A 15,659-nucleotide genomic window follows, 5' to 3' on the forward strand; every position below is an offset into this window, starting at 1 on the left:
CCTGAGGGCCGTATAAAAAATGTTAAGGTATATCTGTATTCCCAGTCATGTGAAATTCATAGATTAGGGCCTAATGAATTGACTTAAATTGACTGATTTCCTCATGAGCTTTGTTTCATGTTGCGTTTATATTTTTGTTCCGTGTACATTGGATGTATTCAGCCTGATGTATTTACAAGGATTTATAATATACCTATGATTCATACTTCCTCAATGCTTTCATTCTCCGAGTTGGCAATGACCTTATTTATTTTGCGCACACTTTACACCAAATCTTGAATAATAGCCTACAGGGGCTAGTGGAATTGTTATTGTCAATCAGAAGCTTGTTCAGAATTAATTAACCTGTCAATTGTTCCGAAGCTAATGGAATGCATGTCAATGTCTATCACACTGCTGGTTGAATATACCTCAACTTTAGAAAGATTTCAACAGCGCAGTCTTTTCCTCTGTGCAGATTAGAATGCCTGTTCAGAACGGTTGATGCCACCCAAAAGTCGACGCATTTATAATTCATCTAGTTTAAACGAACAGACTGTAATAATCACAACAATAATGGACAATTTTGATATATTCAATTAGGAACACTGTCAACTGCAGTAGTCATCAAATCTGTGTGAATTCTCTCAAGAGCCTAATTCTTGTCGCCTGTCTTTCCAGTCCAAGCCCTTAATCTGTTGACTTGGCCCAGAAAGCTGATTGCTGGGTGCTCAGAGGCCACCACTACTACACCTTTGATGGCCTGGAGTTTAACTACTATGGAAACTGCAATCTGGTCCAGAAATGCACCCAAACCAGTACTGCAGAGCCCTTCTCGGTCATGGAGCAAAACGACCATGCTCAGAACCACTTTCCATCTATTAAAGCCCTACAGCTCACTTTGTACAAGGACCACACTGTTATCCAGAGAGGCAAGATAGGCTGTTGTTTGGTACCTTACAAATACACACATGCACTTTACATTCAATAATGTTGCAATAAAGTCAGTCAGGCTATAGACATGCAGTGATTTTCCTCTGGGCATGTCTATTTGTCAACCGTTCTGTAATTGTTTTCCACCGAGTGATTGTTTAACATCCCTTTTGTAATGAGAGTTCACTGGGTCATTCTCTGGATGGCTGATGGGCTGTGTTTGAATAGTAATTCATGTCAAGTTCAAGTGCATGTCCGTATGGCATTTTAGCCAGACTGGGTGAAAAATTGAGAATACAGAATTGTACAAAGCCTTGAAGGGAGGTCATTTATATTAAGATAAAAATAAGTTATGTTTCAGTGGAATGACTGAAGTGTAATGTTTACTCGGGTTGATTGCACATAATTTGAGAGCTGCCAATCACATGTTCCGATGCCATTTTAATGAATCATTGCCTATTGACACATTTGATTATATGAATTATTCCACACAAGTAAATGTTAACATGAAATACATCAACTCTCTACTCTGAAATGACCCTTTGTCTCCTTTCTCTCTTTGAAGGTGAATGGCCAGAGAGAGCAGTCTGTTCTCGGTTGTTGACACCAGCTTCGGTCTCCATGTCAAATACGACTGGTTCCACTACATCCTGGTAAGCCTGCCCAAGAGACGCTCTGACGTGTGTGGTTACAACCATGGCAACAAGGACGATGATCTCCGCACACCAAAGCATGCAACATCGAGAGCATCCTGACTGGTTGCATCATTGCCTGGTACGGCAATTACCCGGCCTCCGACCGCAAGGCACTTCAAAGGGTAGTGCGTATGGCTTATGGCTACATGCCATATGGCTACATGCCATCCAGGACCTCTACACCAGGCGGTGTCAGAGAAAGGCCCTAAAAATTGTCAAAGACCCCAGCCACCCCAGTCATAGACTGTTCTCTCTACTACCACATGGCAAGTGGTACCGGAGTGCCAAGTCTAGGACAAAAAGGGTTCTCAACTGTTTTTAGCCCCAAGCCATAAGTCTCCTGAACAGGTAACCAAATGGTTACCCGGACTATTTGCATTGTGTGCCCCCCCAACCCCTCTTTTACGCTTCTGCTACTTTCTGTTTAGCTTAGTTGCATAGTCACTTTAACTATTCATTCATGTACCTACTACCTCAACTGACCCGACCAACCAGTGCTCCCGCACGTTGGCTAACCGGGCTATCTGCATTGTGTCCCACCACCCTCCAACCCCTCTTTTTACGCTACTGCTACTCTCTGTTCATCATATATGCATAGTCACTTTAACCATACCTACATGTACATACTACCTCAATAAGCCTGACTAACCGGTGTCTGTATGTAGCCTTGCTACTCTTATTTTCAAATGTATTTTTATTGTTGTTTTATTTCTTTACTTCCACCCACCCCCACCCCACACACACTTTTTTTGCACTATTGGTTCGAGCCTGTAAGTAAGCATTTCACAGTAAGATCTACACCTGTTGTATTCGGCGCACGTGACAAATAAACTTTGATTTGATTTGAGGTGAATCCTGTTTCCATTGATCATCCTTGAGATGTTTCTACAACTTGATTGGAGCCCAATTGTGGTAAATTCAATTGATTGGACATGATTTAGAAAGGTACAGACCTGTCTGTTTAAGGTCCCACAGCTGACAATGCATGCCAGAGCAAATACCAAGCCATGAGGTTGAAGGAATTGACAGGATTGTGTCGAGGCATAGATCTGGGAAAAGGTACCAAAAAATGTCTCCAGCATTGAAGGTCCCCAAGAACACAGTGGCCTCCATTCTTAAATGGAAGAAGTTTGGAACCACCAATTAATGGCCACACCCTTTTCAAGATGGCGGACGGAAGACAGGGTGGTGCGGCTTCTCATTCGAATGCTGTAATTTTATCTAAACCATCAGGTGTACGCCGACACCAGCTAAGTAACTCATGCAAAGAGTTAAAGCGCAATTATGTGTTTTATCTCCAGTACTCTGCCATGATTGTCAGTTATGTAGCTGCTCTACTGATAATCTCAGTGCGTCCTTGCTGGGATGACACAAATCTACTGCCGGAGAATATCAACACCAAACACATTGGTTCATCATTCCACGGGAGCGGACAGTACACAGAGTACCATAATGCTCTGAATAATGGCCAAGTCTATCTCGCTCCCTATAACACTGAACCGCTTAACAAACACAAGTCCAACATTTATCGGAAACTGTTAAACTACCTGTTCACTACCCTCCTGCTCTCCGGGGATGTGCAACTCAATCCTGGGCCCAACATCATCGAGCCAGCGATACGCACCGGAGTGGAAAGCGGTGGATGGCCTCATCCACTGATCGTCGCCGCTGTGGAAGTGGGTGAGTGCTATGGTCCCATGGTTTCTCTCGACTCACCCGGCTCCAGGATAGATTTGGACTCTTCAAACATACCCAAGTCTCTATATGTGATCCCTGACTCTGCTGACAATGTCTTCAGGAGAGACAGGGTTGAAGGAAGAGGAGGAGGTGTGATGATTTACATTAAAGAACATATCCGATGTAAACAAATTGAGTGGTCATGTGATAATGAACTAAAATGTATCGGCCTGAACGTTACACCGTCTCCCCAAATGTCTTTTACCCTCATTGGAATGTATAGGCCACCTTCCACCAAAAGTGTGTTTTTTGATCAGTTTAATAACATGCTTAGGGAATGTGACTTTTGGAAAGAGGTCATCTTAATGGGAGATTTTAATATTAATTATGAAGACAAGTTTTGTAGAAAAACCCTCAAATGGATCACTAATACCTTTGACCTTACACAGCTAGGTAAAGGGCCAACCAGGGTGACTTGGTGCTCTAAAACACAGATTGATTTGGTGTTCAGTAATAAACCAGAGAGAGTGACTAAATCATTCAATATGGTTACTGGACTATCTGATCATAGTCTGAGACTTATAGCCAGAAAGCTGTCTAAGAGCAGGTTTAACCTCTCTACTGTTAGAAAGCCGGATCAACTCAGAATACCTAAGAGTGAATTAAGCTATTTCGAAAATGCAATTAAGGGAATTAACTGGAATGATCTCTTGTCCCATACAGACGTGGAAGCTGATAGTCAGGTTTTTCTATCCACAATCCAGACTACAATAAATGGTTTCCTAAAGAAAATCAAATCCAAACCTGGCCAAAAGAGCACTCTTCCTTGGCTAAATGGAGAAATCTGGAAATTGATGAAAGAACGAGATTACGCTCTAAAAATAGCCCTAAGATCCAAATTAGAGCATGACAGAAGTAGGTTTACGATGGTTGAGAAATCAGGTGATGAAAGAAAATCAGACAGGCCAAGGCAAACGTTTTTATTAACATAATTGGTGAAGCAAAGGGAAATTCTAAACTGATCTGGGAGAATCTAAAAAAAGTTAACAGGGAAAGACCATAGTACACTGCAAAAAGACTAGAAATCATGGTGAATAACAATCTAACACAGGATGCAGTTGAAATAGCAATAGCCTTCAATTCCTACTTTATTGACTCTGTCAGGGTACTGACACAGAACCACTCCACTGGTTCTTGGGCTCAGTGCTAGTGAATGACGCTCAACCTGTCTTCATCATAAGGGAGGTTTCTGAGTCAAAGGTAAACAAGGTGATTAGCTCACTAAAGAACTCTAAAGCCAAATATGTGTTTAGGCTGGACTCTACTTTTCTTAAAAACTACAAAGAGTCCCTCATTGGCCCCATTACTAAGGTCACCAACACATCTATTGGTCTCGGGGTGTTTCCAAGGGTATGGAAGTCAGCCATAATAACGGCCATCTTTAAATCAGGCGACCCTGCTGACGTGAGTAACTACAGGCCCATTAGTGGTGTCAAAGGTTGTTGAAAAGTGTGTAGCAGAACAACTGATTGCCCACCTCAACAACAGCCCCTTCACATTACACTCCATGCAGTTTGGCTTCAGAGCGAAACACTCCACAGAAACGGCCAACTGCTTTCTTCTGGAAAATGTGAAGTCCAAGATGGATAAAGGGGGCGTTGTTGGGGCTGTGTTTCTGGACCTAAGGAAGGCTTTTGATACTGTTAACCATGAGATTCTCATCACAAAAGTGTCCAAGTTCAACTTTTCCCCTGATGCCTTGGGATGGATGAAATCATACCTTGAATGCAGAACTCAGTGTGTCAGAGTGAGCAATGAGCTGTCGCCCACTCTTAGCTATGATGTGGGCGTGCCCCAAGGGTCAATACTGGGGCCCCTCCTGTTCAGCCTGTACATTAATGATCTGCCTTCTGTCTGTACTGGGTCTGAAGTTCAAATGTATGCAGATGATACAGTGATATATGTGCATGCAAAGAGCAAACAACAAGCTGCACAAGAACTCACTACTGTAATGGTCCAGGTTACAAAGTGGCTCAGTAACTCGTGTTTGAATCTCAATGTGAAAAAAACTGTTTGCATGTTCTTCACAAAGAGGGCAACAGATGCTACTGAGCCAGATGTCTATGTGTCAGGGGAGAAGCTCCAGGTGGTATCTGATTTTAAGTACCTTGGCATCATACTTGATTCCAACCTCTCTTTTAAAAAGCATGTGAAAAAGGTAATTCAAATAACCAAATTCAGTCTAGCTAATTTCTGATTTATACGAAATTGTTTGACTACAGAGGTAGCAAAACTGTACTTCAAGTCTATGATACTCCCCCACTTAACATACTGCTTGACTAGTTGGGCCCAAGCATGTTGTACAATATTAAGACCTATTCAGTCTGTCTACAAACAGGCTCTCAGAGTGCTTGATAGGAAGCCCAATAGCCATCATCACCGTTACATCCTCAGAAAGCATGAGCTCCTGAGTTGGGAATATCTTGTGCAATACACCGATGCATGTCTTGTATTCAAGATCCTAAATGGCCTGGCTCCCCCTCCACTCAGTATTTTTGTTAAACATAAAACCCAAACATATGGCAGCAGATCCACAAGGTCCGCCATGAGAGGTGACTGTATAAGTTCCCTTAAGGAAAAGCACCTTTAGTAAATCCGTTTTCTCTGTGAGAGCTTCCCATGTCTGGAATACACAGCCATCAGACACACATAACTGCACCACATATCACACTTTCACAAAATGTTTGAAGACATGGCTAAAGGTCCATCAGATTTGTGAACATGGTCCCTAGCTGTGTGTTGCCGCTTTCCATGTTGTCTGTTGTCTGTAGCTTGTGAGGTGTGGAAACACTTTGTTGCTTTTATGAATTTTGTCTTGCTGCTTTTTGTTCTATGTCTTGCTTGTCCTATGTTGCTATTGTCTATATTGTAATTGTTTTTAATAACCTGCCCAGGGACTGCGGTTGAAAATTAGCCGGCTGGCTAAAACCGGCACTTTTACTGAAACGTTGATTAATGTGCACTGTCCCTGTAAAAATAAAATAAAATAAACTCAACCAAAACTCTTCCTAGAGTTGGCTGCCCAGCCAAACTGAGGAATCGGGGGAGAATGGCCTTGGTCAGGGAGGTGACCAAGACCCCGAAGGTCACTCTGACAGAGCTCCAGAGTTCCACTGTGGAGATGGGAGAACCTTCCAGAAGGACAACCATCTCTGCAGCACTCCACCAATCAGGCCTTTATGGTAGAGTGGGCAGAAAGAAGCCACTCCTCAGTAAAAGGTGCATGACAGCACGCTTGGAGTTTGCCTAAAGGCACAAAAGGGACTCTCAGACCATGAGAAACAAGATTCTCTGGTCTGATGAAACCAATATTGAACTATTTGGCCTAAATGCCTAGCGTCACATCTGGAGTAAACCTGGCACCATCCCTACGGTGAAGCATGGTGGTGGCAGTATCATGCTGTGGGGATGTTTTTCAGTGGCAGGGACTGAGAGAATAGTCAGAATCGAGGGAAAGATGAACGGAGCAAAGTACAGAGATTCTTGAAAACCTGCTCTAGAGTACTCAGGACCTCAGACTGGGGCGAAAATTCACCGAACATCTCTGGAGAGACTTGAAAATAGCTGTGCAGCGACGCTCCCCATCCAACCTGACAGAGCATGAGAGGATCTGCAGAGAAGAATGGGAGAAACTCCCCAAATACAGGTGTGCCAAGCTTGTAGTGTCAAACCCATGAAGCCTTGAGGCTGTAATAGTTGCAGAAGGTGCTTCAACAAAGTACTGAGTAAAGGGTCGGAAAACGTATATGAACCTGATGTTTCCTTAAAAAAAATGTTTTAACACATTTGCAAAAAAATCTAAACAGTTTTTGCTCCATCATTATTAGGTATTGTGTGTAGATTACTGAAAAAAATAACAATTAATCAATAATAATAATCAATTCTAGAATAAGGCAATGAGCTTTAAATCTACTAAATTACAAGAGGCGAGTTCCCCAATGTTGGAAGGGGGGCCCCAGGTGAAAAACTTTGAGAACCTCTGGTCTAGATGGTGTCATGGCGGCAATTTGTGCTAATGTAGTTCTCTCCCCCCTCCATTATTCTCTCTTCCCTCTCTCAGGGAAGAGAGAATGTTCCAGTACACAGCCACTATGAGCTGTGTCGCTCAGCCTGCACTGCCACCTGTGAGGACCCCCTAAGCTCCAGCCCATGTTCCCTGGCTTGTGTGTAGACCTGCCAGTGTGACCAGGTCTTTGTTCTAGAGGGGGACGCCTATGCTCCTGTGTCCCAGTGGGCTGCACACACAATGGCTTCCTCTACCATGCCAATGGCCCCTTCTGGTCCCATGACAACTGTGCTGAGCACTGTGTCTGTATGCCATGCACCCACCGGGTCCTGTGCCATCCGTCCTCCTGTGGCAGCTGTGGTATAAGTGAGGATGGGGTCAGGGGCTGCATGGCTTACCTCTGGCAGATGTGCTGGCAGAGTAGCAAACACCTGTCCAACTTTGACCAGGTTGTGTATGACTTCCAGGGGATCTGTAGGTACCAGCTGGTGGGAATGTGTGGGGACAGGGATAGCCTGACTCCAATTGAAGTGCATGTCCTGACTGACGGGCATCAAGACTCTCCTATGAATTTACTGGTCAAGGTGAACGGCACCATCGTGGAGATTACCATTATACAATTATAAAACTGTACAGGTAGGTTTTCACATTGCTAATAGTTAAATTAAACATTTCCTGTATAGCCTACATCTATTCAAAGCACGCTGACAATAGGCAGATTTATTTGTGGCGTCTTTGACCAAACTGTTTTTCAGCCATTGTGTGTTTATATATAAAAGGGGTATATTCGATTTGACACTTCAGGCAGAAATTCCAGCCCTAATCTGTGAATGGGCCTGTTAAAGTCATCATTCTGAAACATTTGAGTGCAGTGTTTCCTCCCCCTACAGGTGAATGGAGTACAGAAGAACATGCCCTTCCTCTTCAGTCCCTCCACAGTGGCTCATGCTGTTGGTCTGATCATCTACATCCACACAGACTGAGGCTTCTCCATCAGCTTGAGAGTAAAGGCAAATATCGCCATCATTCTCTCTGGAAAATACTCCAACCCCACCTGCGGCTTGTGTGGCAACTAGAACTCTGACCCTGCTGATAGGCTTACAGAGTGGGTTTCCACAGAGTTCTAGAAGTTGTGGAAGAATGGAGACTACACATGGTGTGGACCCCAGCTTTGGAAACTGTCCGAAATGTTCCCCAGAGCAGCTGGCCCTCTACTCCAGCTCAGGGGTGTGTGGGAAGATTTTGTAGGTCAGCATATCTTTCCGAGACTATCACGTCAAAGTGGACCCAGCTGGATTCTTCAACTGCTGCATTGGTGACCTCTGTGTCATCACAAAGACCACCAGCTTGCTCTATGTAGGTGGCTGGCTGAATACGTTGAAGCCTGTAAGATGGACGGTGCTGAGGTTCAAGCCCGGAGGAGCCCCAATTTCTGGATTTCTGGATTTTTTTATTGCAGTTTAGTCTCCAGCTAAGACGTTGATGGGTTTTGTAAATGATCGGCTGGTGGGCTGAAAATAAATAGCAGGTGCTTGTTTAGTAAACGGTTACTATAATTCAGGCCGGTGTGTCTGCTGCCTCTTTACCACTAGATGGGAGTAACACAATTTATTTTCCCAGGGGAGCCAAAATCACTCATGCCTATTCACTGTATCAGAACTAAACAACGTCATTCTCCCTTCACAGACAGAGCCTGTCCAAAAGGCACAAGCTACACCTAACACTCCTCTGGTCCTACTCTCATCTGCAACGGTTTGCTCAACAAAACTGTGGCGCTGCCTGCAGACCACTTGGGGAACTGCTTCTGTGAACCAGGCCTGATGCTCAGTGGCTCCCCCAGTGTCCAACCCGAGGACTGTGGCCACTTCCACCATGGAGAGTACTTGGTGTTGTCCTGTGAGAAGAGATGTGTGCTGTGCATTTGAGTTCCATGGGACATGTGACAACATGCTGCTCAGTACCTGCCAGCTGCACTCTAAAACTGTGGAGGAGTTTGTGGTGGCTGTGCGTCATGGCAGTGAGAATACATCCTGGGAAATACACATGGTCATCAGATGGTTCTCTGACCATCTTGGAGAGGTTCAGGTAAAGGATGGGTTTCACCATCAGAATTAATGTTTTATGTAGTTTGGTGCAGATACTGCCCATCTCCTCCTGTCACTCTGTAGACCAGTCACAGACCCACTACTCCCACTGCATGGCTGACCTGTGTGTGGTAGGGAACCAGACCCAGCAGTCGCTGTGTGAGCAGCTGCAGGCTTATCATGTGGAGTGTTAGGAGGCAGGGGTCAAGGTGGGCCCATGGAGGAACCATGCTGGCTGTGGTAAGTTTCCCCTCTGACAGAAAATGGCATCATATTGCCCAAATGTGGCCCTCACAATGCATTCAATCTATAAAACTCTGTTGATTGCCCTTTAATAATTAGAATACGGAAACTTAAGCTAAATGTATATTCTCACGAATGAAGGCGAACAAGATGCCATAAATGTCTAATTAGTCATCTAGGTCTTCACTGGAGATCTGTTTAACATTAATCTGGTCCTATTTACAAATGCATGTATTAATCATGAAAAAATGTATTCCTCAGCTCATTGCCCCCAGTTCAGCCACTACAGCCTGTGTGCCAACGCCTGTTCCTCGCTGTGCCCTGGAGAAGCGGGGTCTGTGCCATGCCCAGATGGCTTGGAGGAGGGGTGCCAATGTGACCAAGGGTCAGGCCTGCATGCCAGGAGGGCAGTGTGGCTGCTGTCAGGACAGGAGGATGTTTAGGTACGTTTATAGAAAAGCCAATTGATGGAATAAGCAGAGCTGATTCACTCAAACAGCACATCATGCATATCAAAGACATACAGTGCCTTGCGAAAGTATTCGGCCCCCTTGAACATTGCGACCTTTTGCCACATTTCAGGCTTCAAACATAAAGATATAAAACTGTATTTTTTGTGAAGAATCAACAACAAGTGGGACACAATCATGAAGTGGAACGACATTTATTGGATATTTCAAACTTTTTTAACAAATCAAAAAATGAAAAATTGGGCGTGCAAAATTATTCAGCCCCTTTACTTTCAGTGCAGCAAACTCTCTCCAGAAGTTCCGTGAGGATCTCTGAATGATCCAATGTTGACCTAAATGACTAATGATGATAAATACAATCCACCTGTGTGTAATCAAGTCTCCGTATAAATGCACCTGCACTGTGATAGTCTCAGAGGTCCGTTAAAAGCGCAGAGAGCATCATGAAGAACAAGGAACACACCAGGCAGGCCCGAGATACTGTTGTGAAGAAGTTTAAAGCCGGATTTGGATACAAACAGATTTCCCAAGCTTTAAACATCCCAAGGAGCACTGTGCAAGCGATAATATTGAAATGGAAGGAGTATCAGACCACTGCAAATCTACCAAGACCTGGCCGTCCCCCTAAACTTTCAGCTCATACAAGGAGAAGACTGATCAGAGATGCAGCCAAGAGGCCCATGATCACTCTGGATGAACTGCAGAGATCTACAGCTGAGGTGGGAGACTCTGTCCATAGGACAACAATCAGTCGTATATTGCACAAATCTGGCCTTTATGGAAGAGTGGCAAGAAGAAAGCCATTTCTTAAAGATATCCATAAAAAGTGTAGTTTAAAGTTTGTCACAAGCCACCTGGGAGACACACCAAACATGTGGAAGAAGGTGCTCTGGTCAGATGAAACCAAAATTGAACTTTTTGGCAACAATGCAAAACGTTATGTTTGGCGTAAAAGCAACACAGCTGAACACACCATCCCGACTGTCAAACATGGTGGTGGCAGCATCATGGTTTGGGCCTGCTTTTCTTCAGCAGGGACAGGGAAGATGGTTAAAATTGATGGGAAGATGGATGGAGCCAAATACAGGACCATTCTGGAAGAAAACCTGATGGAGTCTGCAAAAGACCTGAGACTGGGACGGAGATTTGTCTTCCAGCAAGACAATGATCCAAAACATAAAGCAAAATCTACAATGGAATGGTTCAAAAATAAACATATCCAGGTGTTAGAATGGCCAAGTCAAAGTCCAGACCTGAATCCAATCGAGAATCTGTGGAAAGAACTGAAAACTGCTGTTCACAAATGCTCTCCATCCAACCTCACTGAGCTCGAGCTGTTTTGCAAGGAGGAATGGGAAAAAATGTCAGTCTCTCGATGTGCAAAACTGATAGAGACATACCCCAAGCGACTTACAGCTGTAATCGCAGCAAAAGGTGGCGCTACAAAGTATTAACTTAAGGGGGCTGAATAATTTTGCACGCCCAATTTTTCAGTTTTTGATTTGTTAAAAAAGTTTGAAATATCCAATAAATGTCGTTCCACTTCATGATTGTGTCCCACTTGTTGTTGATTCTTCACAAAAAAATACAGTTTTATATCTTTATGTTTGAAGCCTGAAATGTGGCAAAAGGTCGCAAAGTTCAAGGGGGCCGAATACTTTCGCAAGGCACTGTAAGTATATGCTATGGTTGAACTGGCAATGTTTAATTACTGGGTATAGTTTGTTTATTTAAAACTGTGTCTTTATTCTTGGCCTCTATTCTTGCAATTCTGGAGAAGCCCGCTCTCTATGATCTGCCACTCTGGGGCTTCCCTGGTCTGTGAACCATTTGCTTGCCCTGACCGTCATTTCTGCACTGTCTCAAATGAAGTCTTCGGCTACCACAGCATAGGTACAGTAGGTAACATTACTGCTCTGGTCCCTGCACCAGCTTAGTCATCTACTGTAGTCAGCAATATGGACTGTTAGGCTAAGTTAATATGGAGAGGATTGGAAATATGGACAACCCTGTACTACATTCACTTCCTTCGTTGGAGTACATATACTAGGGTGTCTTTCTTATTTACAGAATAATACATCTCAAATTGATTTCTCCCCCCAGATGTGATCTGTCCAGTGATCAGCTACTATGATGACTGTGGCTCAGCCTATCCACACACCTGTGAGTCCAACTCCAAAATGTACATCCAGATCTGTGTGCAGGGCTGCTTTTGTAATGCCGGCTTCGTCCAGATGGGTGTGTGCGTCCAGAGCAGTGTGGCTGTACTGATCCAAGATGGCGTAGCAGTGCAGACGTGGTTTGTCGTCCTCTCGTCTTTTTTGTATATATTTCAATGTATTTTTCCGGTAACCCGCCTCACTCAATGTGACACGGATTTGCTATTTCCTTTAGACCTTATAGCCAAAACTTGCATCAGAGGCTATCCAGGTACTTAGCTACTAGCTATTTAGTCATTGTTAGCCACTGCTCTGTTCTTTAGCCTGGATAATACCTGCCAAACTGTTTTTCTCCACTACAACGCCGGATTCCTGCCGTAAACCCTGGACCATTGATCATCACAGCTATCTAGCTGCCACTGAGTGAACCCAGCCCCGAAGCTAGCCCTGAGCCCTGAGCCAGGCACCTCACCATCCTAAATAAACATGCCCCTTTCAAAAAATGTAGAACTAAGAACAGATAAAGCCCTTGGTTCACTCCAGACTTGACTGCCCTCGACCAGCAAAAAAACATCCTGTGGCGGACTGCAATAGCATCGAATAGTCCCCGTGATATGCAACTGTTCAGGGAAGTCAGGAACCAATACACAGAGTCAGTCAGGAAAGCAAAGGCTAGCTTTTTCAAACAGAAATCTTTATCCTGTAGCTCTAACTCCAAAATGTTTGGGACACTGTAAAGTCCATGTGAAACAAGAGCACCTCTTCCCAGCTGCCCACTGCACTGAGGCTAGTCAACACGGTCACCACCGATAAATCCATGATAATCAGAAATTTCAATAAGCATTTCTCTACGGCTGGCCATGCTTTCCTCCTGGCTACCCCTACCCCAGCCAAGAGTTCCGTACCCCCCACAGCTACTTTCCCGAGCCTCCTCAGCTTCTCCTTCACCCAAATCCAGATGTTCTGAAAGAGCTGCAAAACCTGGACCCTTACAAATCAGATGGGCCAGACTGGACCCTCTCTTTCTAAAATTATTCGCCTCCATTGTTGCAACCCCATTACCAGTATGTTCAACCTCTCTTTCATATCGTCCGAGATCCCTAAAGATTGGAAAGCTGCCGTGGTCATCCCCCTCTTCAAAGGGGGTGACACTCTAAACCCAAACTGTTATAGACCTATATGCATCCTGCCCTGCCTTTCTAAAGTCTTTGAAAGCCAAGTTAACAAACAGATCACTGACCATTTCGAATCCCACCGTATCTTCTTCGCTGTGCAATCCGGTTTCTGAGCTGATAATGGGTGCACCTCAGCCACGCTCAAGGTACTAAACAATATAATAACCGCCATCGATAAAAGACAGTACTGTGCAGCCGTCTTCATCGACCTGGCCAAGGCTTTCGACTCTGTCAATCACTGCATTCTTATCGGTAGACTCAACAGCCTTGGTTTCTCAAATGACTGCCTCTCCTGGTTCACCAACTACTTCTCAGATAGAGTTCAGTGTGTCAAATCGGAGGGCCTGTTGTCCGGACCTCTGGCAGTCTCTATGGGGGTACGACAGGGTTCAGTTCTCGGGCCGACTCTTCTCTGTATGTATCAACGATGTCGCTCTTGCTGCGGGTGATTCTCTGATCCATCTCTATGCAGACGACACCATTCTGTATACATCTGGCCCTTCTTTGGACACTGTGTTAACAAACCTCCAAACCAGCTTCAATGCCATACAACACTCCTTCCGTGGCCTCCAACTGCTTGAAAAATGCTAGTAAAACTAAAAGCATGCTCTTCAACCGATTCCTGCCTGCACCCGCCCGCCCGACTAGCATCACTACTCTGGACGGTTCTGACTTAGAATATGTGGACAACTACAAATACCTAGGTGTCTGGTTAGACTGTAAACTCTCCTTCCAGACCCACATTAAGCATCTCCAATCCAACATGTAATCTAGAATTGGCTTCCTATTTCGCAAACAAAGCCTCCTTTACTCATGCTGCCAAACATACCCTCATAAAACTGACTATCCTACCGATCCTTGGCCCTCGCTACATATTCATTGCCAAACCCACTGGCTCCAGGTGATCCACGTCTTTGTTAGGTAAAGCCTTGTATTATAACAACTCAGTGGTCACCATGGCAACACCCACCCGTAGCATGCGCTCCAGCAGGTATATTTCACTGGTCATCCCCATAGCCAACTCCTGCTTTGGCTGCCTTTCCTTCCAGTTCTCTGCTGCCAATGACTGGAACGATTTTCAAAAATCACTGAAGCTAGAGGCTTATATATCCCTCCCTAACGTTAAGCATCAGCTGTCAGAGCAGCTTACCGATCACTATACCTGTACACAGTCCATCTGTAAATAGCACACCCAACTACCTCATCCCCATATTGTATTTTTTTGTTGCTCTTTTGCACCCCAGTATCTCTACTTGCACATAATCATCATCATCATCAGCAGCAGCACATCTATCACTCCAGTGTTAATGCTAAATTATAATTATTTCACCTCTATGGCCTATTTATTGCCTTTCCTCCCTAATCATACTACATTTGCACACACTGTACATTGACCTTTTCTATTGTGTTATTGACTGTATGTTTGTTTATCCCATGTGTAACTCTGTTGTTTTGTTGCACTGCTTTGCTTTATCTTGGCCAGGTCGCAGTTGTAAATGAGAACTTGTTCTCAACTGGCCTACCTGGTTGAATAAAGGTAAAATAAAAAATAACTAAATTGTCACAAACGTCATCTTGAAAATGACCGGACCAAGGTGCAGGGTGGTGAGCGTTCATTTTTCTTTATTTTTAAATGTCGCCAACAAAACAATATACAACAAAAACGAATGTGAAGCTCCGTAAGGCTATACATGCATTAAACGAAGACAACAACCCACAAATGAGAAATGTGTTATTTGTGTGTGGTTGATTACTCATGAATACATACATACAGTTGAAGTCAGAAGTTCCCAAACACTTGGGTTTCATTAAAACCACTCCACAAATTTCTTGTTAACAAACTATAGTTTTGGCAAGTTGGTTAGGACATCTACTTTGTAGATGAGTCATTTTTCCAAAAATTGTTTACAGACAGATTATTGCACTTATAATTCACTGTATCATAATTCCAGTGGGTAAGAAGTTTACATACACTAAGTTGACGGTGCCTTTAAACAGCTTGGAAAATTCCAGAAAATTATGTCATGGCTTTAGAAGCTTCTGTTAGGCTAATTGACATAATTGTAGTCAATTGGAGGTGTACCTGTGGATGTATTTCAAGGCCTACCTTCTAACTCAGTGCCTCTTTGCTTGACATCATGGGAAAGTCAAAAGAAATCAGCCAAGACTTCAGAATTT

The sequence above is a fragment of the Oncorhynchus mykiss genome, chromosome 2 (assembly GCF_013265735.2).
Source record: "Oncorhynchus mykiss isolate Arlee chromosome 2, USDA_OmykA_1.1, whole genome shotgun sequence".
Lineage (NCBI taxonomy): Eukaryota > Metazoa > Chordata > Actinopteri > Salmoniformes > Salmonidae > Oncorhynchus > Oncorhynchus mykiss.